This window comes from Eucyclogobius newberryi, unplaced genomic scaffold, assembly GCF_026437365.1.
Source record: "Eucyclogobius newberryi isolate DKJ021-1_F unplaced genomic scaffold, fEucNew1.0.hap1 SCAF_6, whole genome shotgun sequence".
Classification (NCBI taxonomy): domain Eukaryota; kingdom Metazoa; phylum Chordata; class Actinopteri; order Gobiiformes; family Gobiidae; genus Eucyclogobius; species Eucyclogobius newberryi.
In genome coordinates, this window is record NW_027316278.1 from 21,444,923 (window position 1) to 21,455,694 (window position 10,772).

The window sequence follows — 10,772 nt, forward strand, 5'->3', positions numbered from 1 at the left end:
ATTTTATTGTAGAGATGCAGGTTTCGATGTGGCTGAGGGGAGGGTTTTGGGTGGATTTGGTGGTGAGGTATATCTGGGTGTCGTCAGCGTAGCAGTGAAAGTCCAGGTTGAGTTGGCGGAGGATGTGACCAAGGGGGAAGATGTAGCAGATGAAGAGGAGGGGGCCGAGGACTGAGCCCTGGGGGACCCCCTGCGTTACTGGGGAGAGGGTGGATGAGTGACCGGAGAGGGAAATGAACTCTTGCCTGTTGGTAAGGTAGGATGTGAGCCAGTCAAGTGCAGAGCCCTCAACACCCAGTTGGCGCAGCCTTTGTAGGAGGATGGAATGGTTTATAGTGTCAAAGGCTGCGCTGAGGTCTAGTAGTAACAGGATGTTGAGGGCCCCGGAGTCTGCAGAGGTGAGGAGATCGTTGAGTACTTTGACCAGGGCTGTTTCAGTGCTGTGAAGTGGGCGGAAGCCAGATTGGAGGGGTTCATAGAGGTTGTTTGACTGGAGGTGGGTGTGAAGTTGGGCGGCGACGATGCGTTCCAGCGTTTTTGAGAGGAACGGCAGGTTGGAGATGGGGCGGTAGTTGAAGAGGTTGGCGGAGTCTAGGGTGGGTTTTTTGAGGATGGGGGTGATGGAGGCCAGTTTGTAGATGGAAGGAACATGGCCGAGGGATAAAGACTGGTTGAAGAGGGTGGTGAGATGGGGGATGAGAGCAGGGAGGCAGGCCTTGGTTAGATTCGTTGGGAGGGGGTCGAGAGAGCAGGTGGTGGTTTTGGAAGCGGTGATGAGGTCTATGATATGAGAGGAGTTAACAGAGGAGAAGGTGGTGAGGGCAGGGAAGGGTGGGTGGTCAGGGAGCGGAGGGGGGGCAGGGGTGGGGGTGGTGATGGAGTTAATGGAGACGGCAGTCATGGAGCTGTTGATTTTGGAAATTTTGTCATTGAAGGCAAGGAGGAAAGAGTTGCAGAGGTCAGGGGAGGAGGGTGGAGTGATGTCCGGTGGCTGGAGCAGCTTGTTGTCGGTGGAGAACAGGGTGCGAGGGCTCCGGTGGGAGCTGTTGATGAGGGTGGAGAGGTGGGCAGATTTGGCGGCTTGGAGAGCGTCACGGTAGGAGGAGAAGTGTAATTTGAAAGCTTCGGCGTGGACGGTGAGGCGGGTTCTTTTGAGGAGTCGTTCGAGTTGGCGGCCAGTCTGCTTCATGGTGCGGAGTTCAGGGGTGTACCAGGGGGCGGGGTTGATGTATGAGACGGAGGAGGTTTTCCAGGGGGCTAGGGAGTCAAGGGAGTCGGAGAGGGTGGTGTTGAGCATGACAGCATAGTCGTCGGGGGAAGAGGGGGGGGAGTCAGGGGGGAAAGCAGAGGATATGAGCTGGGAGAGCGTGAGGGGGTTGACTGACTTGATATTGCGGTAGGTGATGGTGCGTTTTTTGGGGTTGTGGGGCGAGGGTAGGGGGGCAGAGAAAAGGATGCAGAGATGATCAGAGAGTGGGAAGGGGAGGGGGTGGGGCTTAGATATGGGTAGGAGAGAGGAACAGACTAAGTCCAGAGTGTGGCCTTTGGTATGGGTGGGGAAGTCAATATGTTGGGTGAGATGGAAGCAGTCCAGGAGAGAGAGGAAGTCGGATGTCAGTGGGGCGTTGGGGCAGTCAATGTGGATGTTGAAGTCACCAGTGAGTAGGAGGCGGGCAGAGAGAGAGGATGCGATGGTGAGGAGTTCAGACAATTCAGTGAGGAAAGAGGGGTGGGGCTTTGGGGGACGATAGATCAGGATAGCGGTGATAGAGTTGGGGAGGGAGAAGGCGAGGTATTCAAATGATGAGATGGATGGAAGGTTGAGGTTCAGTTCAGTGATGGATGTAGATTTTTTATGAATAACAGCAAGACCTCCCCCACGCCCGGAGAGGCGGGGTTTGGCAGTGTAAGTGTAGTTGGAGGGAGTGGCTTGGTTGAGAGCATAGAAGTCCAGGGGCTGTTGCCATGTTTCACAGAGGAGAAGCAGATCAATGTTATTGTCCAGTAGCAGTTCAGATATAACAGGTGATTTGTTGGCGAGGGAGCGGCAGTTCAGCAGTGCAAGGGAGATGGATGGGGGCGCGGAGATGGATGGGGGCGCAGGGGTGGGGGGGCGGAGGTTGCTGAGGTTGGCAGTGCGGCAGGTGGGGGTGACAGGGGGGCGAAAACTAGTCCAGAGTGAGGGGACAGGTGAGCCGTCGTTGGAGTGTTGGTTATGGGAGAGACCAGAGCCCCTGTGGATGTAGCGGGGCCGGCGAAGGATCCCAGCTGAGCTAGCTGCAGAGGCAGCAGCAGCTGGGAGACGGTGGTTATGGTTGAGGAGGTGAAGGTCAGCAGCGGTGTAGGTGAGTAGGCGAGAAGTTGGTGGAGCGGTGGCCTGGAGGCGTGGGAGTGATAGTCCGAGGAGGAGATGGAACGTAGCAGCAGATGAGAGTAATCCAGTTAGAATGTTGGCGGTGGCTAGAGGCTGGTTAACTAGAAGCTGGTGGGCAGAGAGTTGTGAAAAAGCAGCAGTGGACCGGGTGTTGAAGCTGGTGGAGTGAGTGGCGTTGGTTGCCCCAGACCTTGTCTGCACGGCAGGGAGGCCCCGCGATACCATGACGGACCTCCGCAGGTGTTAAGCCAGCTGTTAGCTGGCGGCTAGGGCAGTAGATAGTCTAGGAGTGAGGGAGGAGATGAGCGATGGACGGTGCAGTAATGTCTGATGAAGTTAAGGAACAGGGATGTAGACAGAAGACAACACAGAGACGCGGGAACAAAACAAAACAATGGAAACGACTAACAAAACAAAGACGTTGGGACAGAAGCGGCAGTCCACATACCAGACGCCGGCGTTGCTCTAGCCCAATCAAGACGCATTTGAGTCCAGTTTTGTGACCAGATCGCCCCCGTCTGTGGAGCGGGGAAAGCAGAGAAACGGGGCTGTACCTTGGTTGTATGGGGCTGCTTTTCTCCGGGTGGAGCCGGTGCCCCGCTCTCCGTGTCTGCTCCTGTGGCGGGCTGGGGCCACACCTTCGCCCAGGTACAGACCTCCGGGGCGGCGGGTGCGGGAGCGCGGAGCCGGTGTTCGGGCGTGGAAACGCCGGTGCAGCGGAGGAGAAGCGGCGCCGCTCGCTCGTGGTGCGTGCGGCTCGAGGAAAGCTTTGGCTGATAACCGATATGAGTCAGGTATTTTCTAATGATCAACTCTATTTCAAAATCTATCGAACAATATTATTATTTTTTATTGGAGTAAATACTTTTCCATTCTGTGAGTTTTCTGTTTTGTTTTGAATTGTCATATATATTTTTTATCAAAGAAACACATTTTAAGGCTATAGGCTATCATATCATTATACTTTGTAAGAGTAAAATTAGCCTTCACACTTTTCCATTGTGTGAATTTCCTGTTTTATTTTATATTATTTTGCAGACTTCAATGTGTCTTTGTACCTCCAGTTCATGTGTCATCCTTGTGCTAATCCTCCTGTTACAGCAGCAGCGACAGGCTCTCCTTCTCCTTCTTTAAACCTCCACACTAAAGTTATTTAGTGTAAAAATGTCCAAACTCATAATTTAGGAGGAAAGAAATAAGCAAATGTCAAATTATGTCTGAAAAAAACATTCTGTTCATTGCGGGTCATGAATGAATTAGTCACGCTTATATTTAATAGTTTCAACTAAAACTTTTCAATAGTTTTCAAAAGTCTTTAACTTTGTAATTTCTGGGAATTGTGCCTCAGAATATAGACCTAATCAAAGTTTACAGTCTGTTCTGTCAGAACGTAGCAGCAGAAAGTTTCATTTCATACTGGAGCAATGTTTGGTTTTTTTTGACAATGTGAAAGTGTGTTAAGGTTTTCACAGTTGTTTGGTCCTGGTGTTGTCAATAATCCTATGTTGTTGGTGATGTCTTTGCTGTGTGATAAAGTAGAAAAGGCATCTTCATCATCTCCCATGGAAGAAGTTTATTTTATCTAATCACAAATAACCTAAAAAATTGTGATATTTCTACTCACAATAATCGTAACACTAGTGATATTGACATCACTGCTCACTCCCCTCTGCCTCACAAATAGTTTTCAGTTCAATGTTGAGCATCACAGGCTTTCAGCAGCTTTCGGATGTTGTTTCATTGAGTTTGCTGAAGAGGCACAAAAGTAGCAATTCCCCAGTAAGATATATTTTTTTCCAATAAGCCGGTGTAGTTCTTAAAGTTGCTCTCTCTTCCGCTTGTACTGCGGTGATTAAATTGGCACAGAACTGCAATATCAGGAGTTTTACTTAATCCAATTGTTGTGAGACTGAGGCTTCAGGCAGAAACCACTTTGTTTAAGATCGTAAATGGCTGATTGTTTTTGTCATTTTTCATTGCTTTTTGTTTTACAGCAAATGAAAGACTATGCCAGGGCAAGACACAGCATTTGTATTGATTATAATAATGAATGTGAATCTCCTCTTTATTATTATGTTATTTATAATTTTGTTTTTAATTAACACAGGATCTTGAATGTATTCTCAAGAACACAATAATGGGTAAAACTGATTTTTGGAGAAACTATTTAGTAATTTCTGCAGATCAATATGAGTAAAACAGGTTGTACTGGACTCTGGGACGTGCAGGTCGGATCACTTCTCACCCTGGACATAGATTATTTGACCAGAACCTCCCGCCGCAAGAACAGTTTCTTTCCACTGTTCACTTTCTGCACTGCATCTGTAAATCTAACTGTAAAATTTTGGGTACAAACTATTTTTATCCATGTTTTTTTAGTTTTTTTTTTACGTGCACGGATTCAAGTTGTTTAATGCGCTTATACCTTGGCCACAACCTGAAAAAGTTCAGTCTGTTCACTGTGAATGTCTAACATATTAGTCATTTCTGTGTTTTACATGAAGCATGTCTTGCCCAGCAGTTGAGCATTTGTTTAACCGTTATTCATTTTTCTTCATTGTATAATTTATAGCAGATAAAGTTAGATGCAAAGTGTTTTTTTCTGCAAGAAGGCATAAACGTTTCTAGTTTGTCCCATCTTTTCCTATTTTCTCATACATCTTTTTGAACAAATGGGTGGGCAACTCTTGTGTGGGTGTGTCAACCCTAAAGTTCAAGTAAATATTCTGCCATAAATGACTGTCAGAAAAGTAATGGAATTGGTTCTGTGATCTATTTCCGAGCCTGTGAGAGCTTTAGCCTTGTGACGGTTCAGATATCATCTTGCTCTGTCTCTGCAGAATACCAGTGTCATACTCACTCGACTCTGATGGCAGCACTTCCTTGTTGAATTACTCCACCACAGAACTTTTCTCCTGATGATAGAAACAGGGAGATTATTGGCAAATTAATGTAATATTGGTCATTCCTTTTATACTGTGTAAATAGTGCGAACAATATTAGATTTCTTCTTATAAGCATTGATTGATTTGAAGAAAACAGACAATTCTAAATGTGGGCTGTGAAATTAGGTCACGGCTGAATCAGAGTTGCCAAACATGGGAAAGAATCCAGCTACACATTTACTTTATTTGGAAGTTTGTGTGAAGTATGTAGTACAAGGATGTAATTATTTTTGGCACAATCCGTTTTTGTTCAAACTTACAATAATAAATGTCGGTAGCGTGCAAGGACTTTTAATAAAGCGAATTTTCATACAAACTGCATTGTAATTTAGTAGGTTATTATTGAATAAATATAATTACTAATAAACCATTTTGGATTGAAATACTTCTACACCTACATAGTTAATTAATATTTTATATTAAGGCTTGTAGTGATACACTAGGTACAAACTCAGTGGGCTGTTTCTTTCTTCACAAAGTCTCCTATTCACCTTTATGCAGCTAACCCTGCAGAAGTTTACCATCGTAATTTATTTTATTATGTATGTATAAAAAAATATCAACTAATGTCTATATTTAAGAAACAGTTTAAAGCAATAACAATCAAATCATATTAATAAAAGATTTTTTTTAAAAAGAGGAAAAAAGGGGGAAAAAAGACCATTGAAGTGTGACATGCTGTAAATGTAAAACAGTGTATGTAAAACGTAAAACAGGATGTTAACAAAATGTGTTCAGAACCATCTTGGTCCATCGGTGTTTTTTTTTTTTTAATCTTAAATCTAATGCCAGAGATAAGCAAGCTTTAACACTTAAAACATTGCATTTATTGTTTAATCTTGCCACACCCACATTTAGAGTTGAATCAAAAATCAAAAGAATGATCGCACATGGATGTAGTTCATTTTTACACATTTCCAAACCTTTTGACTGAAGGTTGATGGTAGTATTTGTCAGGTTGCCACGGTAATATGCTTGCAGCTTGAGGTATGCTGTTATTGGCTTTATTGTTTAGAATTGCAAGAAATTATGCTTTTCATCTTAGTTTTTGGAGCAGGACCACACCCCTTTCACATCCCCTATCCTGCGGCTACACTATTTAGGCATCCGGGTCACACACAACAGTGTTCGTGACTTTATGCCCCTCCCTCCCACCCTCTTCTATTTTATCTCCTAGATGGGGGTATCGAGGCCCGGGTGTCCTCAGCCCTCATCGCCAGGAGCCCCAAAACGGCATCCATTTCTATACATTTGTGTTGTTCATGTTTCTCGTATGTCAATAAACACATTGCATCTTAGCTGGGGTTGTGGTCCTTTCTAGTGAAGGATGTCTGCGCCAAATTTAATTTAAGATAAGATAAGATAAGATAAACCTTTAATATCCACACAAGGGGAAATTTCGTTGTTACAACGCAGTAGAACAGGAGGAAAGGACAGATTATAGAAGACAGATTATAGAAGTTTCAAAACACACTCTTATGAACAAAACAAAAAACTCTTGTTAACAAAACTCCTCTCCTATCTTAATAGGGAATGGAGGGGGGGGGAAATAAAATAAAATAAAAATAGATAATAAAAATACAAAATAAAGATAAAAAATCAGATAAAAATAAAAACAAAATAATGATAATAGAATGAAATAAAAATAAAATAAAGTAAAAATAACTAGCACAAGACAAGGTTATACTATTAGCAGGTAAGTAAACCGTATAAAAAACAAAATAGAACACTCTTATTTACAGGTATTGCACATGGTGGATTCAGTAATTTACAAAAAAATTAAATGAAAAGAGCAGAGAAGTTAGAAAAAGTTCGGAAAGAGAGGGAGCGTCGTAACAGGCAGCCAGCTTCAGCGGCGCCGAATCATGATCATATTTTAACAACAATTGAACACAAATTTTTGTATTGCAAAAGCTGCTAATCAAAAACACTTTCTGACGAATGCATCATATTTAAGAGAACTGCGTCGCATTTTGTAATGCAATACTGCTTATTCTGAGCCCTGAAATGCATCACGTCTAGTCAGGGCCGGCCCCAGCACATTTGGTGCCCTAGGCGAGCTACTCCCCTGGGGCGCCCCCCCCCCAAAAAAAAAAAAAAATTCTGCCAAGCAACAACACAATCAGAGATTACGCCAATCAGAGATTAAGCTCCAGTGACATGCTACGCACGACCCGTAAAGAGACCCAAAACAAACCCTGCAACGATTAAAAAAAATCCTCAAGACGTAGCTCTTGGAGCAAATAATGATATTGACTAAACTCTGCTCAACTCTGAAGTATCTGCGGGTCCCAGACGGGCCCTGGAGCCCATCGCCTCCGTTTTTGGACTTTGTAAAGTTATACACCAAAGCCGCTTTCTCCACTTCTTCCTTCGCACCGCTACGGAGGGCGTCCGAGGAGTCTGCCTTCAAATGTACAGGCGTCCAACTCTTGCGTCAGGCGCGAATTGGACGCCGTGGTGTGGACGCCGCTTAAGACTATTGGTGTCAGGAGTCACAAAATGGCAGGCAAGAACCCAAATGCACGACACAGGAAACAGTTCAGGTTTAGGGTATTTATTACCAGCAGAGATGAAAACAAGGTTGCAACACGTGGCAGACAAATCCAGAATGAGGCAGCCAAAAGAGATGGTCCAAAGTTCAAAAAGGCAGGTCAAAACAGGAACAGGCAGGATAAGAATCAGGATAACAGTTTGCTGGGAGCTATACACAAGACAATCTGGCAGGGAACAGAGGGAAATGGACCGGTCCATATCCTGAGGTGGGGCAGGCCAGGTGAATGTGATGAGTAATGGAGGGCAGGAGAGGGTGGCAGAGTCTGCTCTCTGATTGGTTGGAGTGGCACTGAAGGGGATAGACCAATGAAAAAACAACTAAACCTGGCTGAAGTTGTGACAATTGGTGACGCATATGAGTTTGAACTTTCTTTGATAACACCCTTTCTTGACAGTAACTTAAAGGTTGAATAGATGATCGTCTGTATGGCTGGTTAACAGGCGTTACCACTTGTCTGGATAGTTATTCCTAAATATTTAAATTGGGATGATATTGCAAATGGTAAAGTGTTTAAAAAAAAATGAATATATTTTTAGCTTTGGATTTATTTGGAAATTGTATACTTTTCATCAAGTTCAATGTAAAACCTGATATTACAATGTATAACAAAATATTGTCAGCCTATAAATAAACACATTTTGAGTACATTGTGAGCTTGAGAAATCCAATGTGTGTAAGTTGTAAGTTCCAGTCACCGCCACAGACAAGGGTTCCCTCAGAGTAGTTTGCAATCTAACCCACAATTTCAGTATGGAAAGTGAGGTTGCTTCCTGGTGGAGCATGTACATTTATCAAAGTGAACACACTTCAATTGATAGTTTCTTTGACCATACAAATCTGCCATCTTTGTGTTCAAAGGCTTTTCAGGTTGAGATCAAAATGGCCACACTCTTTTTTTGTTCGCCCCTGTATGAGGAATAGTAAAGTCGATTGTTTATTTGAACTCAATATGCCGTTAACAGTAAAATATGCTATCAGTAATTTTTCTGATGCCACCATGTTAAAATCGTTCTTGTAAATCTGCTTTTGTTACATTGCAGGATAAAGCAGAGTTTATTCCACGTTCTTCTCTCTCAGGCGAGAGTTCACCGGATCAAAAGCTTTGTGTTTATTGACCAGTTGCGCTTAATAATCATTGAAGGATGAGACTTGGGGCTTGGTTGATCCGGGTTGGCCCACTGCGAGACGTCTGGATGCAGCCATGACATGCTGTTTATATTAGGTCTTTGACGCTGGTTTGGGGCCAGCTTGGGAGCCAGGAAGCGAGGTGCACGGTCAATCTTTATTTCTACAGCTTTTATTTGAAGTTTGAGATAATCGGGGATCCAGGTCTCCATATACTGTACTTGACCACATCCTTACCCTCAATGACCCTCTGTATGCCGACAATCTGCATATTAGATCTGCGTTCTTGGTTCTCCAGGTCGTCCAGTGTGCCTGGTTTGTCAATTCTGCCACGTTGGTAAAGCAGAGACAGTGTCCCTCAGGTCAGAGACCTCCTCCTCGGCTGCTGTGTCTCAGATGAGTGGGTCCAGCTCAATTTCGACGGTCCCTCATCTGCCTGAAGAGTGGGTCCAGCTCGACTCCGATGGTCCCTCATTTGCCTGAAGAGTGGGTACAGCTCGACTCCGATGGTCCGTCTTCTGCCTGAAGAGTGGGTCCAGCTCGACTCTGATGGTCCCTCATTTGCCTGAAGAGTGGGTCCAGCTCGACTCCGATGGTCCCTCATTTGCCTGAAGAGTGGGTCCAGCTCGACTCCGATGGTCCCTCATTTGCCTGAAGAGTGGGTCCAGCTCGACTCCGATGGTCCCTCATTTGCCTGAAGAGTGGGTCCAGCTCGACTCCGATGGTCCCTCATTTGCCTGAAGAGTGGGTCCAGCTCGACTCCGATGGTCCCTCATCTGCCTGAAGAGTGGGTCCAGTTCGCCTCAGTCGGTCCCTCATCTGCCTGAAGAGTGAGTCCAGCTCCAGTCTCCCTCGTGTCCGTCTGTCCGTCTGTGAGAGTCGGATCTCTCCTTCACTCTGGAACTCCAGGTTCACTGTCGCCCTCAGAGGCAACTGTTGTTGTGATTTTGGGGGTTACAAAAATAAATTGAATTGAATTGAATGTCCAGTTTGCCCTTCTTGGAATTCAATTAAGCAAGCCAGGGCCGCGTTTATCTTTGCGTCCACTATCTTTGTAAACTAGCCAGTAATCTCCCGTAAAGCCGCCATAATCTATCTTGCGCCGGGTTCTCTCCATTGCCGTGTCCGACCCGGAGCTGGAACAAGCGCGTGAGGGCTGGCGCCAGTGCAGAGCTAGCTAGATACAGGGCCATATTTCGACCCCGGAGGTAGCGTTAATGGGAGCCTTTTGCAGGGGCCAGGGCGCTATTTTGCTACCTTGCCGATTGCGTGACGCTTGCGTGAAGAGGCTGGAATTGGCTGCTGGAGGCTGGAGTGAGATGGCGCCAGTCCATATGTGGTGATAATGTTTGAACCAATGACTGATAACTGTGGTGTTCAAAAGTACGACCCGTGTGGGTGAAATCTGTCATGGCCTTCTATATATTTTATATTGTAGATAAAACAAATGTTGCTCTTCTATGTTCTTTTTGTTTTTTGTTGAACAATTTTGCCTACATTTTTCGTGTTTTTGCTGTAATATATCTTCAACCAAAGCTGTAGTTAAATGGCTGAAATGAGTGAGAGAGAAGACTCCAAGGAGACCGATGGGCAAGGATGGAAGGAGGAGACTGGGGGAGTGTCTTCTCATCCATAGTAAGTAGTCACAGGCTTTTAGCTGTGTAGTTATTTTATTATTATTATTTTTTTTTAATTGTTTTTATTTTTTTATTTGAAGATACGAGTAAGTGATAACTTAAAAAAATAATAATAAATAAATCGTCCAATTGAG